This window comes from Chanodichthys erythropterus, chromosome 12 (assembly GCF_024489055.1).
Source record: "Chanodichthys erythropterus isolate Z2021 chromosome 12, ASM2448905v1, whole genome shotgun sequence".
NCBI classification, from domain to species: Eukaryota; Metazoa; Chordata; class Actinopteri; order Cypriniformes; family Xenocyprididae; genus Chanodichthys; species Chanodichthys erythropterus.
In genome coordinates, this window is record NC_090232.1 from 23,814,639 (window position 1) to 23,838,886 (window position 24,248).

Sequence of the window (24,248 nt, forward strand, 5' to 3'; positions counted from 1 at the left end):
AGTGTGTGTGAGTGAGAGAGAAAGGCTTCTAAGGGCCTGCGTGTGTGAGTATGTGTGAGAAAGTGACAGTTGAGAGAGACGGAATGTTCGTGAATTTGAATTTTTCAATGTAAGTCAATGGGACTTTTTTGGCCGCTTTTCCGTCCGCTGTGCGAATAAAAGTCAGAGCACACCACTCCTCAATGAGCCGGTCGATTTGACACCTCATTCGTGGGTCTAGGACAAAAACTGCGGGACGAGTTACGCGCCGATGAAAGTGTCCAGAAGAAGAAGAATAATAAGTATGCAGAAGAATAAGAATGGAGCTTTGCCTTTGGCAAGCACCATTAATAATAAGTATGCAGGGGCCAGTTGCACCAGGGTAGGGTTGCACCAGCCGTTCGTAAGTTCTTTCTTAAATTGGAACGTAAAGTCCACACTAGTGGCTTAGTAACTACTAACTAGTTTGTAACTAACTCTGTACTTTATTCGGTTGCACCATTTGTTCTTAAGGCAGAACGTAGCTAGTAGCTCGTAAGGTCTCCGTAAAGTAATGCGTAGTCGCATAATATGACGTTTACCTTCAGTGATCCTTCAAATACAGGGGCAGAAGTTGTTGAAATTCTGTGAATTTCAGTTTATCCTTCATTCTGACTTATTTTGCCTCACGTAGCTAACAGTAAAAATAAGTTCCCATTAAATATAATAGCCTAGTACTTAATCATAAATGTTTTTATATGTAAATAACATTCAGAAACTGTATTTAAAACTAAATTAATAAGGATCAATAAAAAACATAAGAAATTACATTTATTGATTATGACTGATTTTATTTGACATGCACAACACGGAGTGATAGGACCAATGCACACAGCGGCGCACTGTTTAACGGGTTCGTGTTGAAGAGTGTCTAACAAAGTAATATTTTCACATGATCATCTGTCTCTTAAAATTTAAGAGAGTGTAAATGTCAGCAGCATCATATAGGCTATGTGTAAAGAATGAAGTCTGTCAGGTAAAACAAGAGCTTATTGATGCAGTTCAATCAGTCTGCTATTTTATTCCAACCGTTACTCCTGATAGGAGGCTTCCGTAAATATTTAGTGTATACGTAGAGTTACGCTTCAACTAAGTTTAATGGTGCAACACAAAAATATTTAGTAGTGCGCAAGTTGTAACTTAGTGCCCATTTACGTCAAAACTAGTCTACGTTGTAACTTGCGCACAGCTGGTGCAACTGGCCCCAGCTGTGTGCAAGTTTATAAATTAAACAAATAAATAACTTTTATGCATTAGGATGTATTCAAAATATTTAATCTTGTCATGTTTTATGTGTATATAATCTCAAACTATCATGTATACAAACCCATATTTTTTTTGTTTTTTGTCATTATTATTTTTCATTGTTTAAGATACAACCATGGTATTTTCCCTGATCTTGTAATTGTAGATCCTGCAATAAAAATAAAGATATGAGTGACAGGTGCACTAACACCTCACAGCACCAGTAACTCAACCCTACCTAGAGCAGTTTTCCTCAGTGTTAGCAATGTCTGAAGCCAAAGAAGACATCAGCAGCTGCTCGAAGATCTCGCCTTTGGAGAAGACTGATTTTATACTCAAAAAATTTAAGTATAACTACTTAAAATTAAGATTACTCCAGAATGAATTGCTCTGCTAGCACATCCCAACACTTATACACAATAACAATGATAAATGCTGACCAAAACTTAATTATATAACTTTTCATTTTACTTCTTTAGTAAAACAAGCAAAATGTAATGTTTTGTCATATGACAGCTGTGCATGAACACACACTAGACAAATACAGCTGATATGAATATATCTCAATTTACAGTTAATTCATGCATTAATTCATTGCTTGATAAAATATATACATCTAAATGATAATAATAGCATAATTAATAAAAAAAAAGTGAAATACAAGTAATAAATACATATACAAGACAACAACACACAAAACAAAGCTTTATTCAAATATATTGATCTAACAATCAGGTATTTACAGTCCTGTTGTCATCTCAACACAGCTGTGCCAATTCTGCAGCTTTATTCTGATGAAGCAGCTGGTGAACACCTTCATCATCATGTCCCTCACTGCTGCTCTTCTCAATGGGGACATTGTTGATCCAGAGGATGAGGAAAATGATGATGATGATGATGATGGACCCCTAAACCCTCAACCTTGAAGCAGGAGTGGGAGAAGATGTGCGGGACAATCTGCTGCTGCAAACATTCATGTGTTCTCCATCAGCAGATTAAAACATTTTACAATTAATTCATGTCAGCATTCTGTTTCTTGACATATTTCATTTCATATTTTTACAATTACTTGCTAATTTTTGTTGTAGCTTCATTACATTTGTGGTGTGGTGGGCTAAACCACTGAGCTGGTCAGCAGAAGGTTTGCTGGTTTGATCTGTGCAGCGTCTCCTCCAGTGTGCCCTTGATTGAGTCACTTGAAAGGAGGAGTGATGGAGGATCTCGTCAATGACACTGAACCATTCCCAGGATCTGCTGTGGCTCTCCATCCTCAGTGCTCACACCAGTCTGAGGACATTCACATCCTACAATAATGCACAAATATAATACAAAAGCAGCCATTTTAACAGCACAGTGTTATTTGATTTCTGTTTTAGAAATAACAAAATTATCTGACTTTATATTTTGTTTCAGGCTTTCCTCTTTATTTCTAACAAATGCCGTCATCAGCTTTCCTTGCAGGTCCTGCTCCACAAAAGCTCTGCAGCAAACATACAGACATCAAGAACCAGAAAAGTGCTGTAATAAGTCCATTTAAATTCCAATAATTAAAATAAAATAGACCTTAGATTTAAATAGACTTTGTATTCATTTCTGTAGTATCCTCACCCAAAGCTTTTGATGGCATCATTCCTCTACCTGATAAACACACGTGATCATCTGTCCCTGTAACATCAGACACAAGTTTCCTGAGATTTATGTGCTCAAATCTACATTTACATGTTGATGTGTTAACTCACTTCTTATCCAACACAAATGTTCCTTAATGTATGAACAGTACTAATGGACACATAAAATAAATTAAACTTATTTGTAGTTACTGTAGATTTATTTATTTACATTATTTTCATTCATGTAATGTAAGCAGTGTTGACAACAGTGAATAACAGCACAAACACATCACTCATAATACATAATCCATCACTCATAAGTCATAATACTTAAATATGTTCCTGTCAGAGGTTAAATAAACATTTAATAAGCATCTTTAAGATGTATGGTTTAGAATATGTAATTCCACTTCGGAGAATTAAGTTATGTGTGTTTACTAGTTCCCGTTATCTACATAATACATAATAAATCGTGTTTTACAGTAAAGTCACAACTATAGTGTCTAGCATCTTCACACATTCAGCAGTTTACTCTACAGTAGTTCAACAAATGTGTTTTTGGTTTTCAATACTCACATTTAACAGCATCCGCGTCACTTTTCTCAAGTGTTTGATTATGACGTGTCCTCTCCCGTGGCCTCCTGGGATAGAAAAGTATCTGTCGAGGAATACTTCTTCTTCTTCTTCTTCTTCTTGTTTTATGGCGGGTGACAGCCAACGTTATTGGTGTATTACCGCCACCTACTATACTGGAGTGTGGACCAGAATTCTTACCCTCTGCTAAACACATATTAATGTTAAATGAAATAAATAAACCAAATATACATATATACACATACACATATATACATATATATATATATATATATATATATATATATATATATATATATATATATATATAAAAAAAAACTTTACAACCTATTTATCAGCCCTGTTTCCTTCAAGAATACAATTAATGAATTATAATTTCCTGTTTGACTGAGAATTTGTTTTATTTCTATCTGCTGTGATGTCCTTCTAAATATTTCCCTTTCTGTGGCATATTTCTGACAGTGAATTAATACATGCTCAACTGTTTCTATTCCCTGACCACATTCACACAGCACTGTTGGATGTTTCCCCATAAGGTGCAACGTACTATTTAGTCTTGTGTGACCCAGTCTCAATCTTGATATTACATTCTCTTCCTTCGTGCTTCGTCCTGTCCTCCTCATCTTTCCCACCTCGTTCTGGATGTTGTAAAGGTGTCTGCCTGTAGTTCCCTGTTTCCATTTATCTTGCCATTTGTTAGTGATTTTGCTTTTAATCATTGCCTTTATTTCTGTTTTGCTTAATAAAATCTTCATTACATTTTCCTGTTTAATTGCTTCCTTTGCTAGTGAATCTGCTATCTCATTTCCTTTAACCCCCCTATGTGCTGGTATCCACAAAAATATAATCTCTATGTTCCAATTATGAATTCTAAAAAGTGTTTCATATATTTCATTAATTATATCTTGCTTACTCTGGGATGAAAATGATTGTATTGACATCAATGCTGAACTTGAGTCTGAACACACAATAACTTTGCTTATATTGGCTAGTATAAGAAATTGTAGGCTGCCTCGACCCAGATTCCACTCCAAAGTATATTTTAGAATGAGCTCATCCCCAAAATGGCTTAATTATCATAGAGAAGAAGGAAGTCAACTGGTATATTGTTTATGTACCATTTGGTTGATCAAATCCTGAGCAAATGGTAATCAATTGTAGAATGGGAATGGGTGTGGGACACAGGGAACCATCTCAGACAATGAGGTGTCACAACTTATTAACATACAGACCACAGCTGGTAAAACATGAGAAACTACATTTACATGAAGAGTGGTAAACTGTAACAGGATAAAAGGTTTGAGATTTGGATGTTCTGGGTTCTTTCCGACTCTGATGAACCCAAGGTGCTACGTGTACTTTGTCACTGCTACGCTGCAATAAACTTCTTCATCGAGATCTTCAACGTCCTCATCATTTTTTCTTACATTGGCGAGCCACCCAGCGAGGGATTTCCAATAAAGTGGGAAAGGTAAGAAAAAGCTGTTTTCTTTCATTTATGCTGGTTTTTGTCAGGGAACCCCCTCGTTTAAAAAAATCTAGAAAGGAAATTTTAAGGACAGAAGAGAATTGTTTATTCAGTATTAGCAGGAGGAGTTAAGCCTTAAGCCTATTCTGTACAATTTTGTTTAAGATTCTAACGGAACTGAATCAGCCCAATGCAGTGTGTTGGCAGAGTTGTATTGGAATTGTTGTTTCTAAAGTAACTGAAACAAAGTGCTTAAGTTTAAAGTTTCTAAAGTAACTGAAACAAAGTGCTTAAGTTTAAAGTTTCTAAAGTAAGTGAAACTTGGTGTTAGTCTCTTATAATTCTGTTAAGATTCTAAAGTAAATTAATTAACCCAACGCAGTGTGGTGGCAGAGTTGTATTAGAATTGTTGTTTCTAAAGTAGTTGAAACAAAGTGGTAAGTTTCTAACGTAACTGAAACTGAGTGTAGAGTTGTTATAATTCTGATGAAATTCTAAAGTAACTGAATTGACCCAATGCAGTGTGGTCACAGATTTATTTCTAACAGTTATTTGAAAGAATAACTGAAGTGCAGTGCAGGGAGTCTGACGCAAAGTGATTCTGTAAAATTTAAAACAATAACCCGAAGCAGTGTGGTTTTGCCCAACGTACTGAGGCATTGTTTTAAATTTGATAAACTGTTAAGCCGAACTACTGCGGCTGGGTATGTGGTTTTGTCCAACTTAATGTGACAGTATTGTATGTTTAACTATGTAGAGTAGTGAGATTTAAGGTCTGATGGAGTTCATTTGTGTCTGAATTAGACTAACGGTTATCTTAAAGCAACTAATTAACATATAGTTATTGAAACAAGACATTGTGAATAGTTGTTGAATTATCACAGTTCAATAAGGTTTTGAAAATGGAAGAAATTATCATTAAATACATAGCTAAGCACGGTTCACCTGGAATGTTTGACGGGATAGAGAAAGCAGATGATCCATACAATTGGGCAATGGGTCAATTTAAAAATTCCCCCAAAATGCCTAAGAACAAAGAAGGAAAAATTGCTAATGCACTACAAGCAGTTTTTGCTTCATACAAAGTAACTAGGAAGAAAGTAGATGAATTAAAAGCTGAAAATGAACAACTCGCTGTTGGGGTAATTTCTACAAAAAATTACCTACACTCTTAGAAGAGGTCGAACCTTTGGAGTTCAATAAAGAACTTTACAGTGCAAATATGAACTTCTAACTATCAAAAAGGTTCAAAGTTGAACTTACAGGTAAAATGGTTATTTGGAAGTTCTTTTTAGAACCTTTGTTGTGGTAACAGGGTTCATATTAGAACCTGTGTGTAGTTAAGGTTCGTTTATGAACCTTTTCTAATATGATTGGAGTGTACAGTCGATACAGTGTTTCATCTGTACCCCGGACCTCCCCGCACATTTCTATAAATTGCATCATAACATTGAAAGACACCATGTTTTTTGTCCATTTTTAAAGCATAAACTAAGAAGACCAAGAATAAAAATTCAGTTTTACATTCATAAATGGACAAGAAGCTGTTCAATGTTAAATGGAGAGGTGACGTGAAATTCTTAGCCCTAAAAATAGACTGTGTTCAATATCTTCCGCTTAGACAACCGTATAAATATTCCCCAATTGAAAAGGACACTATGCAGTTTTAGAGCAAAAATCATGAGTAAAGTGTGATGCACAGGCAATTTATTTTATGTTTCATCTCTCCTTCTGTTCCAACTTTATCTACTTTGTTATTAGCTCATGTTTTAGAAAACATTTCATAATTGTATTGTGTAAGGTTTCATCAGGAAGATTATTTTTTTCTTTATTTAGTTTATTATTATTATCATCATTACTACTACTACTACTACTACTATTGCTTTTACTACAGCTGTTGTTAATCATTTATGTGCTGAGATTGCTTGTGCCTAAATGTTTTTACAAAATAAGAATACTGACAAATAACTAGCAATTCAAAAGTACATTATTTTCACTCAAAGTAAACGAGATTATTAATATTGTTTCGTTTTTAAGCATGAATAAGCAAATCCTTGAAAATGCTTTAAATGTTTTCTGTATCTGGGCTTTGGTACGCAACGCAATGCACTGAATCTCCACAAGTCTCTCTCGCGCAATGATGTCAGTGGTCACGTGGAAAAAACCGTTACAAATTTTGAAGCGGCAGCAGCAGGACCGAGTGGGACTGAGCTGAACGACAAAAAAATCTGAGTTAAGACAACATAACGTCTCAAATAAACTATTAACTTTTTGAAAAGCTATGAAACACCTATTTAATGTCATAATAACTTTAAGGTGTGTGATAATGAATAAATGACGACGGGCCTAAGCAGACACGTCGTGTTAATGCGGCCACAATATTGTCAATTTAACGGCCTGGAGAAATAATTCCGGGTGTACCACTTACTACACCTTTTCCACATGTACTATTTCAAGATATTTTGCCGTTTTTTATCCTTACTGTGTGTGCGCGTGTGTTTGCGCACACACACAGAGAGAGAGAGAGAGAATTTAGTAAAAAATGAAAAGTTTATTTTTATTCATATTTTATAACGCATTGTTTTCTAAATTGCAATATTTCTCTGCATATAGAGGCAAGAATGAGCTCAGAGCTGATTCACTGGAAAATCCATGTGGCTGACTGGTTGATGGCAACAGTTTCCAGGTGATCATCCCTACATTTCAAGGTTTATCTCACAAAAATGCACACTCTGTTTAACTTCCCTATTGCAGCAAAACAGACATTTTCACAGTTAAGCAGATATGACATTCTACTATTGAATCCTGTTGTTTTAACAGACAATGGAATTGATGCAGACACTTGAATGAACCTAACTGAAAACTATGATACCTAAAATATTCCCTAAATTGAAGGATCAAGTTAAATTCATAAGATTAGAAGAAAACCTAAAGACTGAGATGCCTACCAAGACCACAAACACCATTCATGTGTAAGTTTATTACATCTACTCTTAAAGTTTTAAAAAGTATGTGGACACCTCTATTAATTATTATTAACATTTTTTAATTACTTAATAGGTTGTACTGAAGAATTCAGTGACTAGCATTTTCTCACATGTATGTATTTAGTTGACACTGTTATCCAAAACAACTTACATTGCTTTAAACTTATATTGCATTCCCGTTTTGGAATGGGATGCCCATCAACTTGTATAGGTGTGATGGTTAGGTTTCCACATACTTTTAGCTAAACTATATTGCTATCATTACAAATTACTGAGCTGTTAGTAGTACCATTATAACATGCACCTCTCTGCAGTTTTTTGTTTCTGTAGGACTTGATTTGGTATTTCACATGGATCAATCTCAACACAACGTATTGCTCAAACAGGGTGACCAGAAATTTATCAGCTACCCCACTAGCAATACAAAAAAACTTAAGGAGAGTGGAGATTTTTTTCTTTATAAAATGTATTTATTACTTTTTTTTTATCACAAAGCAAATGGAGTTAAAAAATAATCTGTTTGATCAGATGTGCACATATATATCTTAATTCCCACAGTGAAGTACAGGTAAGTGCATAATTTTAAAGAAAGATGGAGGGTAAAATTGCCTCTCTTTAATTTCAGGTAAAGCAAGCAAACAATACAACAAGGTTAGTTTAGCCCTGGTTACCAAAAACCAGTCTTAAGTGACAAGACTGGAAGAGTGTATTTAAGAACGTGTCAAAGAGCCCTGCATTATAACATAGCCCAGCCTTTTATAGTATTTTAAATAATATTATTTTTAAAGGAGTCATGGTGTCACGGACAGAAGGAGACAACGTAATACAGTTCACAAAGGTTTATTATTGCAGGTGGCAGAGATGGGGAGAATAAACAGGTTAGTAGATTGAATGATGACAGGTTGAATGAAATCAGCTGGATGATAACAGTCTCTTTGTATTTGTAGATGATGGTGAGCGGATTGGTCTGGACTGAAGACAAAGGATGATGAAGGTGAGGGATCTCAATTATGAGACGAACAGGTAAGGAACCAGGTAAGTGACACATGGCATGAGATGCTTAAAAACTAATTCAAGAAAGATCACATTTGGCTGGTATTGAAAGACTAAATTAAATTCGTAGCAGGTTTAGCAAAGTAAGGAAATGGGTTATTTTACCAAGGGTCCAAGGACTTGTGACACTAAAAATATGGCAAGTATTGTAGATGTAAGTATGCCAAATGAAATAACACCTTTTCACTTACATAGCTAATATATATAAACTGAAGGGCTCTTTGACATGTTCTTACATACACTCTTCCAGTCTTGTCTCTTAAGAACTGTGCCCGGTTGCATAAAGCACCTTAAAGGGTTAGTTCATTTATTACTGACCCTCATGCCGTTCTACACCTGTAACACCTTCATTAATCTTCGAAATGCAAATTAAGATATTTTAGTTGAAATCCGATGGCTTCATAGCCAGCAATGACATTTCCTCTCTCAAGATCCATTAATGTACTAAAAACACATTTAAATCAGTTCATGTGAGTACAGTGGTTCAATATTAATATTATAAAGTGACGAGAATATTTTTGGTGTGCCAAAAAAAACTAAATAACAACTTATTTAGTGATGGCCAAATTCAAAACACTGCTGCAGGAAGCTGGTGTAGTATTTTTGGCACAGAAATACAGTACTCCGTCATTCGTCCAACTCGTGTTTTGAAACTTTGGCCATGTTTAGCATGAGAATCCAACCCTTTAACAGTGTAAATAAGTCAGAATATAGCATTATACCCCCCTTTAAGCTTCAGAGCGTTATGAATCAGCGTGTCGAATCATGATTCGGATTGCGCGTCAAACCACCAAACTGCTGAAATCATGTGACTTTGGCGCTCCGAACTGCTGATTCGACACACTCATCATCACTATTTAAGTCCTTATTTTGTTTTTCTGGCACACCAAAAATATTCTCGTGGCTTTATAATATTAATATTGAACCACTGTACTCACATGAACTGATTTAAATATGTTTTTAGTACATTAATGGATCTTGAGAGAGGAAGTGTCATTGCTGGCTATGCAGGCCTCACTGAGCCATCGGATTTCAACAAAATATCTTAAATTAGTCCACTTTCAAATAAAATTTTCCTGATAATTTACTCACCCCCATGTCATCCAAGATGTTCATGTCTTTCTTTCAGTCGAAAAGAAATTAAGGTTTTTGATGAAAACATTCCAGGATTTTTCTCCTTATAGTGGACTTAGGTGGACCCCAAACGGTTGTGGGTCAAAATTAATTAGTTTCAGTGCAGCTTCAAAGAGCTTTAAATGATACCAGATGAGGAATAAGGGTCTTATCTAGCAAAAAGATTGGTCATTTTCTAAAAAAAATCAAATGTATATGCTTTTTTATAAACAAATGATCTCCTTCAAGTGGTTCCGGCAAAACCGCACTTCCGTATTCTTCAAAAAGCTTATGCTGTATGTCCTACGCCTTCCCTATTCTACTTACGGAAAAAACGGAACTGGTGCTGCATTCGTTCCATAAGTTGAATAGGGAAGGCGAAGGACGTATAGGGTATGCTGTTTGAAGAATACGGAAGTGGCAGAACCACTTGAAGGAGATCATTTGTTTATATAAAAGCATATACATTTTAAAAACAAATTAGAAAATGACCGATCGTTTCGCTAGATAAGACCCTTATTCCTCATCTGGTATCATTTAAAGCTCTTTGAAGCTGCACTGAAACTGTAATTTTGACCTTCAACCATTTGGGGTCCAGTGAAGTCCACTATAAGGAGAATAATCCTGGAATGTTTTCATCAAAAACCTTCATGTCTTTTCAACTGAAGAAAGAAATACATGAACATCTTGGATGACATGGAGGAGAGTAAATTATCAGGAAAATTTAAATGGAAAGTGAACTAATACTGTAAGGTGTGATTTCTCCTTAACTAAGGGAATGACTTAAGGGTGTTGTATAATACCTGTTTTCTTAGGTAAAAGAAACCGTTAAGTGTTTCACGACAGCAATCCAGGTTTTGCCATTATAAAATTCTGCTGTTGCCATGGACACGTTATTTGTTAATACTAAAATTGGGATTTCTGCCGTCATTCACTCACACTCATGTCATTGCAAACCCATAAGACATTCATTCATCTTTGGATAACAAATAAAGATATTTTTAATATTCTCTCATCATTTATGTCCATTCATTGAAAGACTGAATAAGGCTGTTTTGGAAGCTTGAATGTGCGCGCAAACACAAGAACCAATGAGATTTGTTCTTGCACGTGATGCACACATTTCCGCATCCGTTGACCATAAGAGATATAAATACGTATGTAATTCCATCAATGTTTATGTGAATAAACACCTAAATTACAATTTGTTCATCATATAAAGCAGTCGATCGTGTCTTGTTAGAATACTTGGATTGAACCTGCTCACTCCTTGTAACACTTGGGGAAAAAGGTGAAGTTTTCCAAACCTTATGTTATACTTAGGGAAATGACAGTTAAGGGGCTTTATGCAACACATCGTTTTTAAAAGGATTACTTAAGGGATATTCTTAGGGTTTATGATGTTTCGCCTAAAGAAACCCTTAAGTAACACTTAAGGGTGTTGCAGAAAATAACCGTTAAGTTTAAGGGAAACATAAGGGCGATCTTATGGGAAAATTACACTTAAGGTGCTTTATGCAACCGGGCACTGGTATTTTGTAACAATGGCTGAGCACACCTTGTTGAATTGTTCGCTTGTTGGAGACCTGGAAATATAGAGAACTGTTTTTACTCTCCACCATTCTCTAAAATTACACACTTGCTTAATAATATATTTCTTTTGTTTTTTTAGATGGACAATCTGTCTGACCAAGATGTGTATCAAAAGAGGTCAAGGGCAGTTGGGGTAAGTGTCCCAGACAGAATCAACTTAAGTTTTTTAAGAATAGCAGACATATTTTTGTGGGTAGATTTATTCAGGAGAAGATGATTACAGCATTGGGATCCACTTGGATAAAATGAAAACCAAATGCTTGGAGATCACCAAATCCTTTTAGAGGACTAAATGACACGGACAAAGAGTGAGAGGACAGACTATATGAAACATCACTCCACAAAGGAAATATTATCATTATATCCAGCCCTTAATGTCCCCTCAGTTGTGAGTAAAATTGTGTTTCAAATTGTGACTTAAAAGCAAATAATAATGGAAATTATGTATCATTTAATACGTTTATATTGAATACATACATGTTATACTGAATATAACATTATTCTCTTCTTGTTTAGGAACCACGTACACCCAACCCTGTGCTGTATATACTGTAAATGGTGCCTTGTGTAACAGGTATACAAAGTATACTAGTAAATATTGTTATAATTCACACAAAATTGTTCATATACGTTTTATGATACCTGATCTAAAGGTGCGCTTCTCCTTTAAGTGATGCGAGGTCACAGTATGACCTAATTTCCTGTCCTGTCTCCTCCTCTTCCCTTTTGAAATGTGATTCGATGGAAGAGGTAGGTTTCTTTTGTCATCCTGTTAATTTTATTTAATCCTAATGTTAATTATATCTTTTATATCTTTATTTCAACCCAATATGTATATGTAAAGTACTGTTTTATCTATCATTGGGATTATTTTTGATATTTTACATTCTTTGAGATATATTTCTGTCTTTATGTGAGACCAGCACATGGTAATGGAGGCGCACCATATTTGTTTTATAGAGTGTTATAAGGGCCACTCGATCTGAGGCTGCTTATTTGTCTCTGTTAAACAGGTATGTTTTCTATATTATTTTCCTTATGTTCATGTTTTCTTCCGCCCTTTTGAAATGTGATTCGATGGAAGAGAGTGTTATAAGGGCCACTCAGTCTGAGGCTGCTTATTTTTCTCTTTTACTCAGTAAAAAGATCCAGTGAATCGACTGCTTGCTGTCCCGTGTCTGTTTCTGCATCCACACAACGTAACAACGCAGACCAAGTTTTAATACCCGGTGTCGCTGGCCGCACATCACGCTGGGCATAAGCGAGCCGCACGGGTTACACTTGGATGCAGTCTGTTTTAGAAATAATGATGCAAGGGGAGAAGGTCTGTGAAGTAGACGATATGACCAGGTCATATGACCATGTTATTCTAATGACAATGTACTTCATCTTCAACCTTGAATATGCTTCAAAGCCGAGAAACACTCTAACATTATTTGAAAAATAAAAATGTCCTGTTTAATGTCCTGTTTAAACATTATCTTAAAAATTATATATAAATGAAAAATTTAATAATATAAAAATGATAGATATTCAGCTACATTCTGTTAAAAGTTGATGGAAATGTATAGATTAATGAATGAATTAATTTATTTATTTGATTGTTTATTTATTTATTTATTTGAATTATAAAAAACAATATTCCTTTTTTCTCTGTCCATTGGTGCCTGTGCTCACATTTTATATTTATGTATTAAACATTTTATAGACAATCATTGTGTTCTGTATTCAGTGTTTTGAAATGGGATTAAGATATAGTTATACAAGTTATATATAAGACATATAGTTAATGTATAATTTATATTATATTTTAATAATTATTATTAATATATGTTATTGCTATCTAAAAGGAAAAGGTTCAAAATGGAACCTTAATGGGGCTTTAATGCACCTTTAAGTGAAGGTTCCAATTAGAACCTTTTTAAAAAGGTTCAAAAATGAACCTTTAAGGTTCCCCCACAGTTGCAATCGCCAGGAACCTCAAAAGGTTCATTTTTGAACCTTTTCTTCTTAGAGTGTAGCTAGTGAAACGATATGGAAAGAAGAAAAGATCAGAATGCAGAATGAGATTGCATTTCTTAAAACTAACATTGACATGCTTAAATCATCTGTGGAAAAATTGGCCAGCAATTTGGAGGAAACGAAGACAGCTTTTGAGTTTATGATCAAGAATGGCATAAATGACAAAAACACCAGTAAGACATTGTTAGGTGTCACGTTGTGTGACCCAGTTCCAGAAATGCCAGATTTGCAGGGACATAGCTCTGAGGGTTGGGAAAGAGATTTTCGGTCATTCAGTAGTCAAGACTCTGACTGTACAGTTAGATTTCCCATGGCACCAGTTAATACTACTACAACTGTGCGTGCTATTGAAGGAAGGGAAGAGCAAATGACCACTACCATGGTCAGAGGATTTAATCCAACTGAACTAGAAACTGTGATCAAGAATGTTGGGAAATTTGATCCTGCTAAACAAGATCCATTAGATTTTCTGAAAAATTTGGAGGAATATGCAGAGATTTATCAATTTACAGACAGTGATGCATGTGTTTTGTTAAGAATGTGCTTGCCTGACACTTTGTCTGGAGCCTTAACTCAGAAAGTAAAAGACAGAACTGCAAATAAGTCAGAGAGGAAACAGGCACTGCTTGAAGTTTTAGGTGTATTGTCAGTTAATTGGGATAAAATATCTGAGATGCACATGAGGAAAGAAGAGCACCCAGCAGCATTTTCAGAACGCTTATTGGAGGTGTTTAAAACTTTCAGTGGAAATTCTGGTATCACTAAGAATGATGTCAGTTTCAAGTCTGCCTTGATTAACAAATGTGACCCACTCACTCGTTCTGCTGTGTCAATGTTTGTGACACCTCTCTCTGAGTATAATGACATTATTGCTAAAATGACACAGTTTTACAACAATAATGTGAATGCAAATAATCAAATGAAAGATGCCAAATCTAGACATCCAGCTGCTGCCTTTGGCAGAAGAGAATGTTCTAGATTTTCTGATGATTTCCATCATAGAACAAGGGGAGTAAATTCAGAAGGTGTTATTCTTTGCTATGCATGTGGAAAAGCTGGTCACATTGCTAGACATTGTCAAGACGATGAGAGACCTCATCAAAGCTTTGTCTGTCATGCATGTGGAAAGCATGGTCACATTGCAAGGCATTGTTTGGAGAAAAGGAGGGAAGATAAGGAGGTTGTTTGTTATGCATGTGGAAAAGCTGGTCACATCGCTAGACATTGTCAAGACAATGAGAGATCTCTTCAAAGCTTTGTCTGTCATGTATGTGGAAGGGATGGTCACATTGCAAGGCACTGTTTGCAGAAAAGAAGGAACGATCAGGAAGTTGTTTGTTTTGCATGTGGAAAGACAGGACACAAGGCAAGAGATTGTCACTTTTCACACAAAAGAAAGGTGGGCTATCACAATTTGCTTAAGCAAATAGGCAATTTAGAAACCCAGTTGGCACTGCTGAAAGGAAATAAAGAAGAAAACAATCACACTTTGCCAGACACATCACTGCATGAACGACATGACTGTAACTCAGTCACAAGCAGATGCTTGTTAATTAGAAGTGTTTTATGATAGTAGCACATTTTCAAAAAGAATGTTTACTATCAAAAGGGGGGTGATTCTTAATAATTTATGAAAAATATTTTATTGGCATTGATATGTACATGTAATTTATAAGAAATGTTTTAATGGCATTCATTTTAAAATGAATTTAAGACATTACTGATGTTTGATGTTTTGAGATGAAATGTCTGTGACTTTGATGTGTAAATGTGAAAAGATTCTTGTGGGGGAAAGGGGGCAATCTTTTCTGATTATTGTTTCAGATATGCATTGAGATGTTTGTCTGGAATGGGTAACCTCCTGGAGAAAGATGATCTGGTCATTTGAGGAACGACAAGGAGTGTTGAACCAGTGGAGCCATGGGACATTCTCAAGAAAAAGAACAGTGATCTATGATCCAGAAACCCAGAGATTTCCAGACCGGCAAGATCCAGAACCCCAGTGCCCGGTTGCATAAAGCACCTTAAGTGTAATTTTCCCTTAAGATCGCCCTTATGTTTCCCTTAAACTTAAGGGTGTTGCAGAAAATAACCGTTAAGTGTTACTTAAGGGTTTCTTTAGGCGAAACGTCATAAACCCTTAAGAATTTCCCTTAAGTATATATTTTTCACTTAAGTAATGCGTAAGTGTTGCATAAAGCCCCTTAACCTTCATTTCCCTAAGTATATCGTAAGGTTCGTAAAACTTCACCTTAAGTGTTACACAGAGTGAGCAGGTTCAATCCAAGTCATATAACGTGCCACGATCGGCCGCTTTATATGATAGACAAATTGTACTTTAGCGGTTTATTCACATAAACATTGATGAAATATAACATATCTTATAACATATCTTATATGGTCAACGGAAGCGCAAACGTGCGTGCATCACACGCAAAAACAAACCTCATTTGTTCTTGCGCGCACATTTGAGCTTCCGACACAGCCGTAATCATATGGATGTCTTTCAATAAATGGACATAAATGATGAGAGAATATTAAAAATATCTTTATTTGTTGTCCAAAGATGAATGAAAGTCTTATGGGTTTGGAACGACATGAGGGTTGTCAGGGTGAGTGAATGACGGCAGAAATCTCAATTTTGAGTAAACAATCAATTTGAGTTTCTCGTCTCTTTCATATTTGGTTTTCTTTTTTGTTTTCCTTATCCATATTATGTTGTTTTCTGTGAAAACTTACCACGATACGTATTAACAAATAACGTGTCCATGGCAACAGTAGAATTTTTTAACGGCAAAACCTGGGATGCTGTCGTTAAACACTTAACGGTTTCCCTTACCTAAGAGAACAGTTTAAGAGATTATATGCAACACCCTTAAGTCATTCCCTTAGTTAAGGGGAAATCACGCCTTAAGTGTCATACTTAAGGGAAAAACTTAAGGTGCTTTATGCAACCGGGCACAGGCCTACAAGTTCTAGAAACCCTGAGAACGACCATGGGATGAATGGAACTGATGGAGTGACACAGACTCGAACAACAACAGTGACTGCTTCTTCTAGAAGGACTAATGGTCCTGGTGGAAAAGAACAGACAATGAGAAGAGAAACAAGAGAAGATCAAACAGCTTCAGAGACTATGGACAGACATCCTTCCACCTAGATGGAAAACAAGTGGTTAAAAGAACATACCCACACTAAGAAATGCACAACGACAGACTCACTGCACATGACACAAGAATGAGACAAATATATGCATACTTGGATGCAGAAAATGTATTATTGAATGCTGAACGCACGCATGTGGATAAAGGATGTCCACACTGAGAAAATGGACACAATACACAGGACAAAATGAAAAAGCACACGCACACACACATAGACACACACATTATATTGTCTGTTGATTTTTGATTAGTTAATAAAAACTAAACAATTTGCTATTATTACTGATGCAAAGGAAAGATTATGAAAGCCCAACAAGGTTTTTAAAAAAAAAAAAAAAAAAAAGACAAGATTTTGGTAAAACAAATGCACTTTGGAGACTTAGCTATTGCCTATTCTGGTTTCATTTGGGATGTAACCTTTAAAACAGCTGTATGTGCATGTATCTTCCTTGTTATTATGTTTAAACGTCAAATTTCAAATAACTCTAACTTTAGGACACTCCCACTGGCTGTGATGGTCCTTGAATGTCTTCTCACCCAAACCCAAGATGTTTGTATTTCATTTTGCCAAATTTTAGAAGAGTCTCTTTGATAATTCTGCCCAATTGGATGGAGCTGTAACCAGTGTGCATGAGGTGTCGACCCAATGACGGGTAAGATTCTCTTTTGGCCAGCAGAGGACAACCTAAGGCAGGGCTTCACCGCCACTGGGCACCTGCCCAATAGAGAATGGGAGGTGTAATCTGTGAAAATGGAGTGGTTGTGATGCTTCTTTTGGGCCAAGAGCATCAAAGAGGGGACTATAAGAAATTGTAGGCTGCCTCGACCCAGATTCCACTCCAAAGTATATTTTAGAATGAGCTCATCCCCAAAATGGCTTAATTATCATAGAGAAGAAGGAAGTCAACTGGTATATTGTTTATGTACCATTTGGTTGATCAAATCCTGAGCAAATGGTAATCAATTGTAGAATGGGAATGGGTGTGGGACACAGGGAACCATCTCAGACAATGAGGTGTCACAACTTATTAACATACAGACCACAGCTGGTAAAACATGAGAAACTACATTTACATGAAGAGTGGTAAACTGTAACAGGATAAAAGGTTTGAGATTTGGATGTTCTGGGTTCTTTCCGACTCTGATGAACCCAAGGTGCTACGTGTACTTTGTCACTGCTACGCTGCAATAAACTTCTTCATCGAGATCTTCAACGTCCTCATCATTTTTTCTTACACTAGTTCTATCCAATTCAGGGCTGACACAATTGCTACTAACTCGACTGTATAAACTGCCAGATGATCTGTTGTTCTCCTATTATTAGATATCTGTAGGGATGGTATAGTAAATGCATATGATGTTCTCCCCGTAGGGTCTTTAGATCCATCTGTATATATTGCTACATAATTCTGGTATACTGTGTGAATTCTGTCCTCTACCACCGCTGCTAGATTTCCTATGTCTTTGAATAAATGATAATTTTCCAGTAAATACAAGTCGACAAACACTTGAGGAAATATCCACGGAGGCGTTACCGTTATTGGTACTGTAGGAATATAAACTTCTTGATTTAACCTCATTTCCCTTGCTATAGTTCCTGAGATCCAGGCAAAACACTTACTTTTCGCTCTCTCACTTTCCCAGCAAGGGATAATTACCTTACTAGCTGGATTTTTCCCTTCTGACTGTCCTTTTAAGTTTACCCAGTAGTTCATCATAAGCTGTACCCTTCGAAGGCATAGTGGCATTTCTCCCATTTCCACATGTAGAGCATCAACAGAAGTTGATTTAATCGCCCCACAACATAGTCTCAGAGCTTGAGAATTCATTATTTCTAATTTCTTTAAGGATGTTTTAGCCGCTGATCCATACACCAAGCTTCCATAATCCAATACTGACCTTATTAATGCTGTATATACATTTTTCAATGCCTCTCTACTTGCTCCCCATTCAGATCCTGTCAGACATCTCATAACATTTACCACTTTCTTACATTTACTGAGTATTTTATTGATATGTTCATTCCAGTTTAATTTAGAGTCAAACCACAACCCTAAAAATTTAAACACTTTAACTTGCTCAATTATTTGTCCATACAATTTAACCTCCATTCCATTACTGTCTTTTTTCTTTCTAGTGAATATAATTGATTTTGTTTTTTCCACTGAGAATTTAAAACCCCACAAGTATGACCATTTTTCTACCATATTAACTGACTCTTGTATCCTTTTCCTTATATGATCAACATTCCTTCCCCATTTCCATAATGCTCCATCATCTGCAAATAATGAACGATTAATATCTGATGGAACTTGAGAGAACACATCATTTATCATAATAGAAAATAATAATGGACTAATGACACTCCCCTGGGGGGTGCCATTATCCACCAAATACTTCCTGGATACAACTGCACCAATTTTAACCCGAATAGATCTTTCAAATAAAAAACTTTTAACCCAGTTAAAAACTCTTCCTGAAATTCCTATATTATGTAATTTAATCATTAATCCCTCCTTCCAAACCATATCGTAAGCTTTCTCAACATCGAAGAAAACTGCCATCACTGATTCTTTGTTCACCTGTGCTTTCTTGATTTCTGTTTCCAGACATATAATTGGATCCGTTGTTCCTCTCCCTCTCCTAAACCCACTCTGATATGGTGATAGGAGTTCCCTTGACTCGAAATAAAACGTTAATCTCTCAGTAACCATTCTTTCCATTATTTTGCCTAAATGTGACGTTTACGCTATCGGCCTATAATTCTCAGGCTTTGAAGGGTCTTTCCCTGGTTTTCTAATAGGAATAATTACCGCTTCTTTCCATGCAGTGGGTAGTTTTCCCTTATCCCAGACTTTATTATAAAGGCCTAGAAGATTCATCATTGCTAATGGACCTAGATGTTTCAACATTATATAACAAATTCCATCATCTCCCGGTGCTGTTATTCCAGATCTTGCTATTGCTCTTCTCATCTCACTTATAGTAAACGGAACGTCCAACACACTATTTCCTACCTGTCTTTCCACCAGCACCCCAGGATAAGCCTCTCTTGTCCTTATTCTTCCTCTTCTAGCATCTTCAGTCAAATTATAAGAACTATAAATTTTGACCAGCTCTTTTGCAATCATTTCTGCCTTTTCTCCATCAGAAATTGCAGCTTCCTCTCCCTTCTTTAAAACTGGATATTGGTATTCCTTTCTTATACCTCTCATTTTTTTAATCATTTCCCATACCTCCCCAACTGGCGTTACTCTGCCTATTTTATTACAAAACCATTGCCAGCTAACTCTTTTTGCATTTCGTATTATTTTCTTAACCTTAGCTTGTGCATTCTTATATACAATTAAATTCTGCAAACTATGAGTTCTTCTTAATATTCTGAATGCTTTATTCCTATCTTTAACTGCTTTTGCACACTCATCTGACCACCAAGGGACCGCTTTTCTCTTCATCTTACCTTTACTTTTTGAAATAGCTTGATTTGCTGCTTCTATAAAAATTTCCCTAATTTTCCCCTCAACAACTTCAATGTCTTCTTTTAAATCTATGGTGCTCATCTCTGTTTCACAAATGTAAGTAAATAATTCCCATCTTGCACTACTAAAAATCCACCTCCCCAACATTCCACCATTTCTCTTACTTTTCCCCAATTGTAATTGACAGAATACTGGAAAATGATCACTACCGATTGTGGTGTCTTCATCTACATCCCACTCACATCTACCCCCTAAATTTCTAGAAACTAATGTTAAGTCTAACACTGAGGTGTTTCCTGTGTACACATCTATTCTAGTCCCTCTTCCATCATTTAAACAAACCATTTGTTTTTCTTCTAGTAATTCTTCTATAATCCCCCCATTTGCATCTGTTTTAGTTCCTCCCCATAACGTGCTATGTGCATTAAAATCCCCACAAATCACCACTCTATCATTTTCCATCCCGTCAATTTCAACTAAACTGTTTAAAGATAACCTTTTACAAGGATTGTAAAAATTAACAATTACAACCTTCCCCTCACCTGTCCATATTTCCACAACTACATACTCACTTCCCTTATTCACCTCTCTAAATGCCATATCATCCTGAATAAACGTAGCACACCCCCCACCAACTCCCTCTTCCCTATCACTTCTTACAGATGAATAACCAACTATTCTAAATTCTAAATTTGATTTCAACCAAGTTTCTTTCACACATATCACATCTGGCTTGATTGGCAACTCATCTACAAATTTTTTAAACTCCTGTCCATTGGCCAATAAGCTTCTTGCATTCCATTGCAGAAATAAAACCATTATCCAATTGAGTGATCTTGATCTTGGTTGTATACATTGCGATGAGTAATAAAGCGCCTCGATTTCGCGGTGTTCGTTCCTGCGTTTTTGGAGCAGTTTTAAAGAAGTTTATCATGCTCTTACGTCACGCTCACAAACCACGCCCACGTTCACATGGGACACTAGTTTCGATATGTCAAACTTGTCAACTTGAGCGATTACATATATTAAGGGGGAAAAACAGACACTTTCACTTGTGTTTGTTCTAGGTGATTTTATTGATTTTGTTGATTTTATTTTCTGAGATCTCTTGCTTAGGTTTCAATTACAACCTCTGTATCCTAAAACAACTATGTTTCATTCTGGATTCATGACTGAGTTAAACTCAACATTTGCTTTGGCTTAGGAATTATAATAACACATTGTTTAATTATTTTTCTAAATGATTCAAATAGCAGAACAGAACTCTTGTTTATAATAATTCTGTATTTATTACTGAAGTTTCTTAGAATCATAGCCTAATCAATTAAAATAATTAATTTTAATGCTAGTAATGGTATGTATGTATCGTACATTCAGTTAGGTGCTTGAAATTAATTGATAACCTGTTATTCTGTGAACACTGAAGAACACTGCCATGTTTACATTTTAAAGATGACACTGTGTTTAAACAGTGTTTAACAACTAAAAATGAACTATGCTGTAATATCTTTCTTACTGTCTCATAGGTTCTTTTTCCAGTTTCCATACTGTCTTTTGTATGAACGTCCTGTGACAACCAATCAGTGGCAACAAAAGTTTCTCATGACTTACATAAGCAGGACATATTATACTGTATTACAAAATATTACACATTTTGCTTATTCCAAAAGACAGTATACATCACTAAACTCATAATCATTTGGCACCACACACAAATACAATGCTTCTCTCTCAAACAATTAGAATAGGAAACTGAATATATGACACAATAGACTGTCAGTTTTATAAATACAAATAAATGAGCGTAGGCCTCTTTATATGTAATATAAATTTGAATTATGCCAGTTATCTTTATTTGGTACCGACCTCACTAACATTGGGATTCAGCCTTTGTGAAGATTTTAAGTGAACCCAACACCTGTGAAGAGATGAGGACAACACCTGCGAGGACATCACCTACTTCAGATGACACCAACTCTGAATCACCATGCAAAATTATCCTTATATTATAATCATTATTGCCTTAATGTTTCTGCTTAACTGAATGATGTTAACCATACTTCTGTTATCAAAGAACAATACATTTTTGCCATATGAACATTACATTGAGAATAATTTCTGACATTACAGATTTCTCTTCATAATGTACACATGCATTTTATGTAGCCTAATGCTGCTTTGAAGCTAGGCCTTTATGTATTGTTAAAATGGCTTTTTGTGGTTTTGCACCTGTTAACTATGCATATATTTGTTGATCATTCCCTTAAATAAATAAATATTCCCTTAAATAAATAACATATTTAAAATATTAAAAAAAAATGCTTGACATCCTTTTTAAACCATGGATATATTGCTGCTGAAATGTATAATAATAATAAATATAAAAACATAAACAAGTGCTTTAAAAAACGTAAATAGCTTTTTTATTTAATGCACCTACAAAATTGTTGTCAGAAACGAACTCCATTGAAACGAATGTAAACAAAATAATCTGGGCGTGGTCTGTGAGATGCGACATGAAAGCGCATTAAAACTTCCCTTAAACAGCGTCTGATACATTTGAAGAGCGACGGGAAACAACAAAGTCCAATAATAATACAAACATTCACAAATAATGTGGTAAGCGTTTAAATCTCCTCCGTAGAAAATTCCCTGTGACGAATCTAGTGCTGAGCAACATCTGCTGGAAAGTCAGGTAAAACTATCTGCGTGCACGCGCATGTCTCCAGTTGACATGATCCCCAGTTGATCCGTAACACCGGGAACTCTTCGACTACTCATTAGGCTTGTTTGAGATGAGCAAATTCTGCGCAGAACCGATCAACGGTGATCACCGCGAGATGCATGCCGGTTAGAAATGTGTCCGAGGGTGGTCCGCCTTGCTCTGATGTCATGCTGACATGTGTCAAAAACCTCTCTCGAGGGCGAGGCGGACGTGTCGGATTCAAGCGGCAACCTCCCCCTTTCTCTCGTGAAGCCAATACGGAAGTAACTTAAACTGCGATTCATCGACTGGCCGCTAGGGACAGGCTCCAAAAGAGAGCAGAATCTCATAGAGTCCCATGTTAAATTGGCCAAGTTTATAGCAGAAAAAAACATGTTTACAAGTTGGTACAAATTGTGGTTTTGGTCTATACTGCTATTTTTGCCCTTCATGACAACTCTGAGGGGGGTGAATTTTTTTTATAACTTATCCGTTTAAATTATATTAAGCCTTAAAAGTTCTGCATAATTAAGGGCGTGGTCACTTGAGTGACAGGTAGAGTGCGCTGCTGTCTGTGAGCTGTCACCCCAGATAGCAAACTGACATAGAATCAACGTAGAAACGACGTTTCTCGTGACATCGAAACGACGTTGATCTCCGACGTTGATCCGGCATCAGTTTGCTCATCGGGGTAATGTTGAATCAACGTCAGACACTCCATTCAAATCTAACGGAAAATCGACGCAATTGGTTTGGTTACCGAACGTTGAAACGATGTTGATTTTCGGATGGTTGAAACGACGTTGTAGAATCAACACATATTCAACATAAAATCGATCTAATTGGTTTGCTTACCTAACGTCGAAACGATGTTGATTTCAGCTGAGTGAAACGACGTTGTAGATCAACACGAATTCAACATGAAATCGATCTAACTGGTTTGCTTACCCAACGCTGATGTTGATTTCATTTGGGTGAAATAACTCTATACAATTAACACATTTTCTACTTATTTTAAAAATCTCAAACACTTAATACTAAAAGATAAGCCTGTTTACAAAATAATCACACATCACATTCAGTTAACATTGCTTTAATATTTACAAAATACAGGTACAAATAGCCTACATCGTTAGAGCATACAAACCTTCTATACAAGACTAACATAGAAAAGGCATTTACTCTCAAATACACACAA

At 35.9% G+C, this 24,248-nt stretch overlaps 2 long non-coding RNA genes across 6 annotated transcripts; one reads left to right on the forward strand and one right to left on the reverse strand.

Annotated features, from left to right (window-relative positions):
• Positions 1 to 1,709: 1,709 nt before the first annotated feature.
• On the reverse strand, positions 1,710 to 3,576 carry LOC137032564 (uncharacterized). 2 transcript variants are annotated; one of them, XR_010896712.1, is made up of 5 exons: positions 3,450 to 3,576; positions 2,872 to 2,928; positions 2,660 to 2,743; positions 2,361 to 2,567; positions 1,710 to 2,226 (listed from the first exon to the last, which is right to left on the reverse strand). It is a non-coding gene; the product is annotated as an uncharacterized lncRNA (long non-coding RNA). The 2 variants fall into 2 exon arrangements; XR_010896711.1 differs by having other exon boundaries at positions 2,361 to 2,743.
• Positions 3,577 to 7,220: 3,644 nt separating this feature from the next.
• Positions 7,221 to 13,651, forward strand: LOC137032515 (uncharacterized). 4 transcript variants are annotated; one of them, XR_010896689.1, is made up of 7 exons: positions 7,221 to 7,643; positions 7,756 to 7,907; positions 11,761 to 12,069; positions 12,198 to 12,255; positions 12,353 to 12,431; positions 12,642 to 12,694; positions 12,821 to 13,651. It is a non-coding gene; the product is annotated as an uncharacterized lncRNA (long non-coding RNA). The 4 variants fall into 4 exon arrangements; XR_010896688.1 differs by having other exon boundaries at positions 11,761 to 11,814; positions 11,905 to 12,255; XR_010896686.1 differs by having other exon boundaries at positions 11,761 to 12,255.
• Positions 13,652 to 24,248: the final 10,597 nt, after the last annotated feature.